The sequence below is a fragment of the Muntiacus reevesi genome, chromosome X (genome assembly GCF_963930625.1).
Source record: "Muntiacus reevesi chromosome X, mMunRee1.1, whole genome shotgun sequence".
In the NCBI taxonomy this organism is placed as follows: Eukaryota; Metazoa; Chordata; class Mammalia; order Artiodactyla; family Cervidae; genus Muntiacus; species Muntiacus reevesi.
The window spans coordinates 108,738,647-108,751,947 of record NC_089271.1 but is presented as its reverse complement, the minus strand read 5'-3'; positions in this window follow the sequence as shown (position 1 = coordinate 108,751,947).

Here is a 13,301-nt window from a genome sequence, read left to right as displayed (position 1 = left end):
TTTGGGGTGCTTTTAAAGCAATGGATCCCCTCATAGCTCAGTTGGTAAAGAATCTGCCTGCAATGTGGGAGACTGGGTTTGATCCCTGGGTTGGGAAGATCCCCTGGAGAAAGGAAAGGCTACCCACTCCATTATTCTGGCCTGGAGAATTCCATGGATTGTATAGTCCACGGGGTTGCAAAGAGTTGGACACGACTGAGCGACCTTCACTTTCACGTTCAAGTTTAAAGCAATGAATGCTTTACATAAGGGGTACAAAGGAAGTTAATCACTTTTCATGTATTTTAAATGTACTTTCTTATAGCTGATACAATTCAAACAGTTTAAGTACTTTCACTACCCATGTGCCAAAGAGGAAATTCAACACTAGCCATGACAGTATCAACTTTAAAGATATACTTTGTAATAATTAAGCTCATTACATTTGAATATTTAATTTCTGTCAATACACAAATAATTATTCAAAATATTCTAATGAAGTCTACCAAGACTATTAAAAATCTACTCATTTGTCATCCAGAAAGCATTACAAAGTTCCTAGCCAGGAGCATAACAACCTTTAGAGCATTTTCCAGTATCACCTTGGACTCCTCCTTCTTATTTATTTTGTTTTAATTTGGCCACATCAAGGGCATGTGGGATCTTAGTTCCTCAACCAGGGATCGAACTCACAGCCTCTGTACTGAAAGCTCAGTCTTAACCACTGGATCTCCAGGGAAGTCCTAACAGTTTCTCATTATGGTAGACAATGAGCATAGCTTATCAATAACCAAGACAAATACCATTCATCTTTCACTATTTGAAGTTGAAAATTCACCACTTACAGAGACAGTCATTAAAATTATTAGATATTGGCAAAATTCTCATAATTTACAAAATGAAACTTTGATTTTTAGCCCTTCAAATGTTAAGTTTTTTTTTTTTTTTTTTTTTTTTTTTTGTCTTTGCTTTTCAATAATAGATACAAATTTCAAATTATGGCAGAAGAAGTGATGTCTGTTATTCTTGGCCTAAATATCCAGTACAGTCAAGTCTGGAAAACTTTCTCTATATCTCTTTAGTCAATAAATAGGGCTAATATATTGCTTATGGTATCTCTAAATGACATGTGGCCTACATTATGTTCACTGGTCCCTAGAGACTTAAAACCAATTAGTATGCAGCTTCTTTTCAGATATAATGATCATATGAAAACAGGTAATACAGACCTGAAAGATTCAAAAATTTTGATTTTATGTATCTTATGAGCATAAAAGAGATAAATAAACAATTTATGTATCTATGTGTTATTCATAATGAGTTTACTCGTGGCTCAGTGGTAAAGAATTTGCCTATCAAGGCAGGAGATGCAGATTCTATCCCTGGGTTGAGAATATCTTGTGGAGAAGGATGGCAACCTACTCCAATATTCTTGCCTGTAGAATCCCATGAACAGAGGAGCCTGGCAAGCTACAGCCCATGGGTTGCAAAGAGTCAGACATGACTTAGCAACACACACACACACACATGTCATTTAAAGCAGTGTGTTTCTTCTGCTGGAACTTCTTGATTTCTTTGTTACAATGAACCAGAGTTGTTTTTTTCCTCCTGTAAAGTTCCAAAATGCAATGTGAACAATGCTATTTATAAATCTATCAACTTCAGACTCACCATTTTTCACTATTACCTATTTCCTCAGAGTCTGTTCGTACCCTGGGGAATGCTGAACACTTGCAAGTGCTCAATGTGGCAAAGGTTTTTACTCGGTCAGCCACTGGGAGAGAATGTGAACTAACTTTTGCCCCAAAACTGAATCCATGAAATGTCAGCCCAATAGCCTTCTCCAAAAATATTACCCTGGTCCTTAAAGGAACACCCATCTGACATTTTAATACATAATTATAAAGGAAACAATGAAAACTATGCAGAATCTGCTCTGCTATAAATAATAAATAGCACACTTTAAAAAATAAGTATATAGATTAACATCATTCATGATGTGTTAACAATAATTTGTTCTTAATAAACCCAATAGGGAAAATACAGTTTGCATTCAGGTCACCATTATTAGGAGCTGGGGGGTCTACATTTTTCTTACTCTGTAGTCAGTATCTCCAATTGTCAGCAGGAGACTTCTACTTGAATTTTTCTCCTCTCAATTCAGATCAAGTGTGTCCAAATGTGTATTCTTCACCTTCCCAGGACATGTATTTTAGCACCTTCCTATGTCAATTGGGGTTATCTTCAACCTTTCATCAGTCCTAGTAAGGACTCTTAGAGCCCTTCCTGAATTATTTTTGCCCTTATCTTCTGCAACCCTTTTGACCCATGGTTATCCTTCTAATACATCCTTTTTATATCTGTTCACTGCTTCACCTAGTCTGAATCCTTGTCACCTCACATGTGGGTAATTACAACAGATGATTCCTGGCTTTAGAAACTCTCAAGTTACTTCTGCTCCAATTCATCTTAGACTTTGCTGCCAGAATAACTTGCCTAAAACTGTTCAGTCCAGTCGCTCAGTCATGTCTGACTTTTGCAGCCCCATGGACTGCAGCATGCCAGGCTTCCTTGTCCATCACCAACTCCCGGAGCCTACTCAAACTCATGTCCATCACATCAGTGATGCCATCCAACCATCCTGGAATGAGAAGTCAAGTGGGCCTTAATAAGCATCACTACAAACAAAGCTAGTGGAGGTGATGGAATTCCAGTTGAGCTATTTCAAACCTAAAAGATAATGCTGTGAAAGTGCCTAACATAGAAATCTCACTAAAATGTATCTCTATTCAAAAACATCCTATGGTTCTTCAATGACCTTTAGGATGTAGCTCAAACACTGGGATATCTGGAATTAGTTCAGCCTTTTTAGACTGGTAGTCAAGGTTCTTCACGTCCTCCTCGACCTTGCCTGTATACTCTCATCCTCCTATTCCATGACAGTGACCCAGTTCTCCAGTCAAGGTACCTCATCACTGTTCACCAACATTATAATCATTCCCAACTGCAAGTTTTTCTTCTTTCTTTATTTGGCTGTGTCTACTACTAGGCAGCATTCCTTAATGTGTCACCTACATCAGAATCATCTGTGTTTGTCATTCAGTCATGTCCAACTCTTTGTGATCCCATGGACTGTAGCTCACCAGGCTCCTCTATCCATGAGATTCTCCAGGCAAGAATACTGGAGTGCACTGCCACTCCAGTCTCCAGGGATCTTCCCAACCCAGGGACTGAACCTGGGTCTCCTTCATTGCAGGCAGATTCTTTATCATTTGAGCCACCAGGGAAGCTTGTAAGAATGATCTGAAATGCCTATAAATCATACAGATCCCTGAGTCCACAACTCAGACCTACTGCAATTGGAGACTTAGAATTTTTACAAGCTTAGAATATTTACAAGCTTCCCAAGAGTTTCTGGTGTAGGCTAAATTGCAAATGCCTTTGTGTTATGGGCATGTGGAATTCCACTCAGTCTCTCCAAGACATAGTGCCTGGCACACATTAGAAGGTTAATATTTTTTAATGGGTAAAATTTATTTTGGTATGAAATGAAGTGAAGTCACTCAGTCTTGTCCGACTCTTTGTGACCCCATGGACTATAACCTACAAGGCTCCTCTGTCAATGGAATTTTCCAGGTAAGAGTACTGGAGTGGGTTGCCATTTCCTTCTCCAGGTGATCTTCCCAACTCAGGGATTGAATCCAGGTCTTCCACATTGCAGGCAGACACTTTACCATCTGAGCCACCAAGGAAGCCCTATAGAATATCTTAAATAGAAGAATGTCTTTGAATTCTAAATTTCAGATAGGATGAAATTGTCTCTCCTTCATTTGGTCTCCAATGGTGCCTTAGCTTTTGGCTAAGATTAGGTATAATAGTCTAGTTTCCACCTGAAAAGCTTGGAGAACTTTATAGCAGGCCCCAAGTGAACTCAAATGTAAGCTGGGTATCAGTCCAGTAATCATGGAGGGTATAGGTCCTATTGTAAGCTCTTCAAAGTCATTATTAGAAAGAAGTTAGGAAGTGAAGGCCAGTGGCAGGTTCACAAATAAGCAAATATGCTTTTCTGAGTGACAACAAAATGAAGCCCAGAAAGTTGTCAATTTCACAACCAGAGTTAATGAAAAACTTGATAGGCTGCTGAAGAAGCATGGCATACAGAGTTTCTGGTCAGAAAGAGTAAACAACCACCACTGAACAAAATGAATTGTATTCCTCCAACAGTTGCTCAACAATGGAAATGCTCTGGTTAATTTCAAAGTCTAGATGCAACACCACACACAGAGAAAATGAAAACAAAGAAAAGAAAGAATATACCCTAATGAAGATTCCCTCAAGAAAAAACACTGAAGGTTAAGAACCTTTTTGAAAAATGCACTAGTTTTTTAAAAAGTTACATATACACAGTATCCCTGGAGAAGGGAATGGCAACCCACTCCAGTTTTCTTTCCTGGGAAATCCCATGAATGGAGAGGCCTGGTGGGCTACAGCCCCTGGGGTTGCAAATAGTTGGACATGATTGAGAGACTATAACTCACTCTAACATGGTAAAAAGCAAAAACAAAAACAAAGCAAACCTCATTCTTAGTAAAGTTATATGGTTAAAATAATTCTCCCTTCCAAGCTCTTTCCATTTTGTATGAAGGTTTAGATTCTTTAAAAAAAAATGATTCTTATATGTTTATTATGTATTTTGACCCTTTACTCTTGTGGGAGATGAAAAAATAATTTTCCTTCTATCCTCCTAGGTTATTGGGTGAGACCTCCTGTAATAAAAGACAGATTAACAGGAGGAAAACAATAGAAGTTTAATAAGAAGTATTCCTCTCTATACGTGTGAGACACCCAAGCAAACTGAGTAACTTTCACAAAATGTCCTAAGCCACAACCTTAAACATCATCTTCAATTAAAGACAAAAGAAGATGCTGGAAGGGGGAGAGGCAGGTTTAGGCAAAGCACAATAAACAAGGGTAAGATTACGATCCAGGATTAAGTTCATGTCTTCTCCACTGATAAGGGTTTCTAGAGTTTTAATCACTTTCCTTCCTTGTAGAGATGGAGATTTCTATAAATGTAAATGTCTCTTACAAAAGGATAATTTCTACTCAGTTTTCTGAGCTTTTCCTGTAAATAATCAGCCTAAAATAATCATTACACAAAACAGGCATATTTTGGGGTAGCAAATTCTGCTCTCCTTTAATTACTACTAATAATATAAAACATATTTTGAGTTCTCACTCTGTACTGGACAGAATTTTAATCTAACCGAATTCTCACAGTTATGCCATATTTTACAGAAAAAAAAATGTGATTCAAACATCATTGTAGGATCAGAAAAAAAAATCTTCTTCCATTCTAGGTTCTTTGGCTGGTCTAATAATTAAATTGACATAAGACCAATTAACATAAGCAAAACAAATTTGATTACATATGTACAGGATCTCCATGATGATATGAAGACTCAAAGGGCAGCCAAGAAATTGAGGCTGACATATCAATCGAAAGCTAAGGCAAGGAGAAGGATCTGAAGCATACAAAAGGCAGGAAGGCTATTCACAGAAAGGGAGAAGAGATGATTAGAGAACAGAAGGTTATCTCTGGGAAGAACTCTTTTCAAGGAACAGACCCCCTTTCCAGTGTAAATTTAAGCAGTTGAGGGGGAGGTGAAGAACTTTTCCTGAATCTGCTGGGTTTTCATTGCCTTTAGATAAAAAATAATCCTTATACCCAAAGGACATAAGTTGGGGTGGCAAAATCGGCTCCCCTTCATTATCAACTTCCCAACGTTTTTTACCACATGACAAACTTAGCATCGGTAATGTTTATAGAACCCGTGAAAATATTAGTCACTCAGTAGTGTCCAACTCTTTGCTACCCCATTGACTGTAACCCTCCAGGCTCCTCTGTCCATGGGATTCTCCAGGCAAGAATACTGGAGTGGGTTGCTATTCCTTCTCCAGGGGATCTCCCTGACCTAGGGATCAAACCCAGGTCTCCTCCTTGGCAGGGGAATTCTTTACCATCTGAACCACCAAATAAGAACCCATGCAATAACCAAATATGACTACTTATGCCCAGAGGCTACAGGCTCACAGATTCTGGCTGCCCTAAGAATGAGGGGAACATATCTTAGTCCTCCAGAAATTCTTTCACAGAGCACCTGTGTGCTTTGGCAGTAGAAGTTAAGAAGTTTCCAACTTGCCCAAAAGACTATGCTAGTAGATACTGGGACATGAACCTGAAAACAGGTTTGTTTGACATCAAATCTCTTAACTATGTTATCCTGACTTCCAGCCCCAAATCTTTAGTCAAAGTCTATGTGTTTATCACTGGGGGACTGTGTTCAGTTCTGTTCAGTTCAGTCGCTCAGTCATGCCCGACTCTTTGTGAAACCATGGACTGCAGCATGCCAGGCTTCCCTGTCCATCACCAACTCTTGGAGCTTACTGAAACTCATGTCCATTGAGTCGGTGATGCTCTCCAACCATCTCATCCTCTACTGTCCCCTTCTCCTCTGCCTTCAATCTTTCCCAGCATCAGGATCTTTTCCAGTGAGTTAGTTCTTCGCATCAGGTGGCCAAAGTAATGGAGTTTCAGCTTCAGCATCAGTCCTTCCAATGGATATCCGGGACTGATTTCCTTTAGGATGGACTGGTCCAAGGGATTCTCAAGAGTCTTCTCCAACACCACAATCAAAAGCATCAATTCTTCGGCACTCGGCTCTCCAACTCTCACATCCATACATGACTACTGGAAAAACCATAGCTTTGAATAGTCGAACCTTTGTTGGTAAAGTAATGTCTCTGCTTTTTAATATGCTTTCTAGGTTTGGACTCTGTTAAATTGCATAAAACAACGAGGTAAAGTAAAAACATGAAGCAGTTGTTATTTCCTTTTAATTTTTGAGTATGTGATTCTCTGAGTAATCATCTGTCTCGTTCTGTGCCACATACCATTCAGGATTACAATATGGATTTTGTTTCTCCTCTACTTGGGCTTCCCTGGTGGCTCAGTGGTAAAGAATCTGCCTGCTAATGCAGGAGACCCAGGTTCGATCTCTGAGTCAGGAAGATCTCCTGGAGAAGGGAATGGCAGCCCACTCCAGTATTCTTGCATGGGAAATCCCATGAACAGAGAAGCCTGGCAGGCTACAGTCCATGAGGATGCACAGAGTTAAACACAACTGAACATGTATGCATTCATGTACTTGTCTGCCTAACTAACATTCTTCAAGCAAGGAGAAATGTCATAAAATGAAATTTATATAAGCAAGTTATAAATAGTTTCATGAAAGATTTGGATGTGAGAGTTACTGTCTTAGGTCTTTTAAGAACTGTTGAAACTACAACCTGGAAAATAATTATTTTTCTCTCCATATAACTTTCATGTATGTTCATGACTATAAATTTTTAAATTATCTCATGTCTTAAGGCCCAATTTGTTCAGGTAAGTATTTGTCTATTGGAAATATACACCTTCCTTTGGTTTACCAAATACTAACCTCAGTTTTGACATAAAAGTGTAGTCATCATTCAGAATATTTGATTTCAATGGTTTTCATTCAGAAAGCAAGAATCAGTACTAAAACCTATATGCTCCCCAACAGTAATTGTTATTTATAGAATTTAATAAAACTTAGAGCTCAGTTAGTAAAGAATTTGCTGCAATGCAGGAGACCCCCATTCATTCCTGGGTTAGGAAGATCCCCTGGAGAAGGGATAGGCTACCCACTCCAATATTCATGGGCCTCACTGGTGGCTCAGATGGTAAGGAATCCGCCTGCAATGTGGGAGACCTGGGTTCAATCCCTGGGTTGGGAAGATGCTCTGATGGAGGGCATGGCAACCCAATCCAGTATTCTTACTACATAGCTCACCAGGCTCCTCTGTTCATGGGGTCACAAAGAGTTGGACACAACTAAGCGACTAAGCACAGCACAAAGTGTTATTAAAGGGCAAAGGTCACTATTTTGTCTTTGCATAGTATATGATTCTGAGATTACTTAACGTTTCAATTTTCAAAGTATTTTTTTCAACTATATCCAGCCCTTCAACAAATGATTCTTCGATTCTCACTAGTGAAAAATCAAATGAAAATGCTGTCCAAATGATTTAGAAACACTGATTGTCTTACAAGCTGATAAACTAAACAACACAAACAAATACAACTCGACAGTACAATTTCTTTGATGCAGCAGCTAAAACTCTATATAGAGTAAAAATTTAAAAAAAAATCACTCAAGGTAAATGTACTTGTAATTTTATAATCATGTTGTAAGCAGCTTTTGACAGGAAAACTCTCTGAAGGAGGCCCCTTTATGTAGTCAGTAACCTTAAATCAGGTACCCCCATGCTCTACTCACCTCCAGCCCTAGCACACCTTTCAAATCTTTTGATGACACAATATCTTACCTAACTTGTTGGTTCTTTCTATAGATTAAAGAAGTAGAAATGAAGAATAAACAGTTAACAGATGACCAGATCTCTTCCCAAGCTTACCCTTCAGTAGCCATGTGAACAACTTGTGTGAACAAGGTAATATCTAAAGAAAAATCACAAGTTGACAGGACTGCACATAGTGGGGAGTGGTGATGACTCTGACCCCATATCACAATGATTAACTGAGATTTCTTCCCTTTTTCCCTTTCATGGCAAAGTGAAATCTTCAGAGGTCACTTCAGAGGACACTGAAGGACATTTCCCCAGATTACCAGCATTCTGTGTAAAAGCAACATTCCTTTGTATCAACAATTGCTTCTTGGTATGGATTTTTGAGCAGTAGAATCTGATTCTGTAACAATGTGTGTAAAACTACATATTTTTTAAGTGGTTATGTTACTGGTGAATTTACATTTCTTGACTCATTGGGAAAGAATTTGGAGACAAGCAGAGAAGTTAAAGTAAAGTGCAAGTTTATTTAAGCAAGAATATGCTCCCACAGAAAAGGCAGGCAGACAGGTGAGGAGCTGCTGCCCTGAGTTTCTTTGGCAAGGAGGTTATGATGGACATTCAAATGAAGTGTTGGAATATTCACTGAGGAAGCAGGAGTTTGGGGGTCTTATTCATATTCCCTGATTTTCATCCCAGCTCCATCTTCCTGGGGGGAGGAGGGATTTTTGCCCTTATTTAGTTTAGATCAGAAGTATCATGGTGTCAGTGCATGATGGTACTTATTGTAATCAGGATACACTAAATAACAGGTTACATTTGGACTTAGGAGATTCCCATCTTTCCCCATCTTCCTTTTTCTGCCTCCAGAACACTTACACCCAAAATGTGTTCCTGTCAGTCTTGAGGTTCCTGTTTTCCTTTGTCTTCCCTTGAACTCCTGTTATATACAAGATTCCTGCTTTCCCACCACCTGGCCCCTGCCCTCATTTCTCTGCTCATATTTAGCTATCTGAAGCTATAAGTAACATTTTAATTTATAAGACTTACATGAAATATACATTGTAAATTTATTGATGTTTAATTATACAACTATGGGTCTTCCCTGGTGTCTCAGTGGTAAAGAATCCACTGTCAATGCAGGAGACTTGGGTTAAATCCCTGGATCAGGAAGATACCTTGGAGTAGAAAGTGGCAATCAAGTCCAGTATTCTTGCCTGGGAAATCCCAAGGACAGAGGAGACTGGAGGGCTACTGTCCATGGGGTCACAAAGAGTCAGGCACGACTTAGCTTCTAACACTTGCACTTTATCACTTTTCTGGACCACATGGCAGTCCAGAGTGCTGGAGGCAGAGAGGTGGAGTGGCTGGAAACCTCTATCTCAGCGGAGTAAGCAGAGGGAGGAAACTAAACAACAACTTGATATTTACATAGATTTCAATATATTATATATATCTCAAATTTTCTTGATATTTTCTCCTCATTCACAAACCCTCTTTAAAACCACACTTTCCATGTTCCATTCCTCAAGATATTAAAAAAGCATGCTTCTAAAATGAGAACAAGCTTTATGTGGAGCTGGCAGAAGAATAAAGTCTTATATCAATCTGCTATAGTCTATATCAGGACTTCTCAGCATTGGCACTATTGATATGTGAGGCCAAATTGAGACAAGAAAAGGGCAGGGCACAACCTTTAAAAGAATGACAGTCTTTCTGTCATGTGACAATCATTCTGTCATGTGACAGTCATTATGTCATGTGACATAAACTGGTTAGAACCAACTAGGTCCAAGATGGCAGATGGTTGACTTCCCCTAGAACTTGAGCTTCAGGATATGCTCATTGTAATACATCAGGAAGCTAAACAATACACCCACAATACACCCATGAAGGTTCCAAGGCCAACCATCAAAGATCAAAAAGTGGAAGTCCCTGATCCTTTCGCGAAATAGTTGTAATAATCCTCCTACTCATTAGCCTATGCAATTACCCACCCCTATAAAAACTGACACAGAGAAGGCAATGGCACCCCACTCCAGTACTCTTGCATGGAAAATCCCATGGACAGAGGAGCCTGGTAGGCTGCAGTCCATGGGGTCGCAAAGAGTTGAACAGGATTAGGGGACTTCACTTTTACTTTTCACTTTCATGCATTGGAGAAGAAAAGGGCAACCCACTCCAGTGTTCTTGCCTGGAGAATCCCAGGGATGGGGGAGTCTGGTGGGCTGCCGTCTATGGGTTCACAAAGAGTCAGACACAATTGAAGTGATTTAGTAGCAGCGGCGGCAGCATAAAAACTGATAACCCTGCATACCTTGGCTCCTCTCATATTCCAAAATGGCCCACACCCTGTCTATGCAGTGTGTTACTCCCTAAATAAACCTTCTTTCACTTTACTATGGCTCAAGCTTGAATTCTTTCCTGTGGATAGCCAAGAACCCACACTTGGCAGCTGTCTCAGGGACTTAGATGTGATCTGGGATGTTACCATTCTCTCCTGCCTCACCACTCTTTCCTGCAACAAGATGATTCTGTAGGGGAGCAAACATTTCCACCCCAAATGTCTCTTTGTTATATGGATTATTTGAGCTGAAACAATCAAGGTGCAAAAGACTTAAGAAAAATCTTTGACCTTCCCTCTGTGTGAAGAATTTAGATGGAGGACTTTGCCCAGGCAGTGAACTATCACCATAGATAGCTTCAGTATGAACTAGGTGTGTAGAAAGGAACAGACCTAGTTACGTCTATTTATTAAAATCCCCCTCTGGGTCCCACTGTCTCTGCTTGGCCCAATAAACATTTATTTACCAAACACTTGCTTTTCCATCTCCATGCCAATTGCTTTATTCCTCTTTGAAGTCCCAAACCACTACCCCCAATATCCTCTCTTTTCTGTACCTGCAGATAGTGTTTAAGGTGAAGACTTTGACCATTATGTCATTACTCAGTTCTCCTGGGTCTCACCTGATGGTTTTTCCAGTAGTCATGTACAGATGTGACAACTTGACCATAAAGAAACTTAAGCGCTGAAGAACTGATGCTTTCAAATTGTGGTGCTGGAGAAGACTCTTGAGAGTCCCTTGGACTGTAATGAGATCATTGGAAGGACGAATGCTGAAGAAGAAGCTTAATGCTGAAGCAGAAGCTTCAATACTTGGGCACCTGATGCAAAGAGCTGACTCATTGGAAAAGACGTTGATGCTGGGAAAGACTGAGGGCAAGAGGAGAAGGGGGTGAAAGAGGATGAGATGGTTGGATGGCATCACTGACTCAATGGACATGAGTTTGAGCAAGTTCCAGGAGATAGTGAAGAACAGGGAAGCCTGGCGTGCTGCAGTCCATGAGGCTGCAAAGAGTTGGACACAACTTAGCAACTGAACAACAACAGATTGTTATGTTGAATGGTTTGCCTTGGAAATGAACAGAGATCATTCTGTACTTTTTGAGACTGCATCCAAATACTGCATTTCAGACTCTTTTGTTGACTATGAGGATTACTCCATTTCTTCTAAGGGATTCTTGCCCACAGTAGTAGATATTATGACCATCTGAATTAAATTCGCCCATTCCGGTCCATTTTAGTTCACTGATTCCTAAGATGTCGACGCTCACGCTTTCAATCTCCTGCTTGACTACATCCAATTTACCTTGATTTATGGATTTAACATTCCAGGTTCCTATGAAGTATTGCTTTCTACAGTATCCAACGTTACTTTTACCACCAGACATATCCACAACTCAACATCACTTTCATTTTGGTCCAGCCTCTTCATTCTTTTTGGAGCTATTTCTCTGTCCTTCACCAGTAGCATATTTGGACACTGATCAACCTTGACGGGGGTGGGGGGTGGGGCAGGCGCTGAACTACCAGTGTCATATTTTTGGCCTTTTCATTACTGTCCATGGGGTTCTTGAAGTAAGAATACTGGAATGGATTGCCATTTCCTCCTCCAGTGGACCATGTTTTATCAGGGCTCTTCACTATGGCCTGTCCATCTTGGGTGGCCCTGCATGGCATGGCTCATAGCTTCATTAAGTTACACAAGCCCCTTCACCTCAACAAGTCTGTGATACATGAAGGGGAAAAAAATGCCCTAAACTTTGCCAAATATCCCCTAGGGGGCAAAATTATCCCTGGGTTGAGAACTCCATATTAATGTTTGAACTAAGACCTGAGTATTTGTCTACATCTCTAACTAGTGGAGTAAGAAAATGAACAGTTTAAAATTTTATACAGCCCACCAAAAATTAAAGTGGAAACTGAGAAAGAATGATCAGTGTAACGCAATTTTTTTTCCTGGATTGATCTAAGAAAAGTAAACAATATAGGATCTTTTCAGAACTAAGCAGATTTTTCAAGTCATTTTTTTCTGTGAAGACTTTAATACACAATTAATCACAGCTAATAATGTCATCGCAGATAGGCATGTACATCTATCATAGTGATTGGGCCAGCGTATTGGCTGTGCAATGTATATCCGGAGGGCAAGGGAACAAGGAGAAAAGCTGGAGCTCAGAAATCAGACTGCAAATAAAATATGAGGACAGTGGTGGAGTAGAAAGTCAGAAAAACAAACAGAAATCAAGTGCCATAAATCGTTTGCCAAGACAGAAAAGAGTCATCACACAGGATGTTGTCAGAAACAGAATAAATCAGGGCAGGGGGCAAATTATATGCATGGCCCCAGCAACAAGAGAGGTGCCCACACTGCCACTGCGTCAGATAGCTCTCCTCATCTCAAAGGGCTCCTTTCCCCTCCCTGCAGAGAGACTTGTCCCCAGTAAATCTGGCCCAGAAACCTACATGTGGTGACCACTGACAGCAGCAATCTGGGTCAGCAGTGTAGGATCAGATATGCTGGCTTGGCAAAGACATTTCTGTGACACTGTCCAGCAACAAAGAGCAAGTGAACAGACCGTGTCTCCCCTCC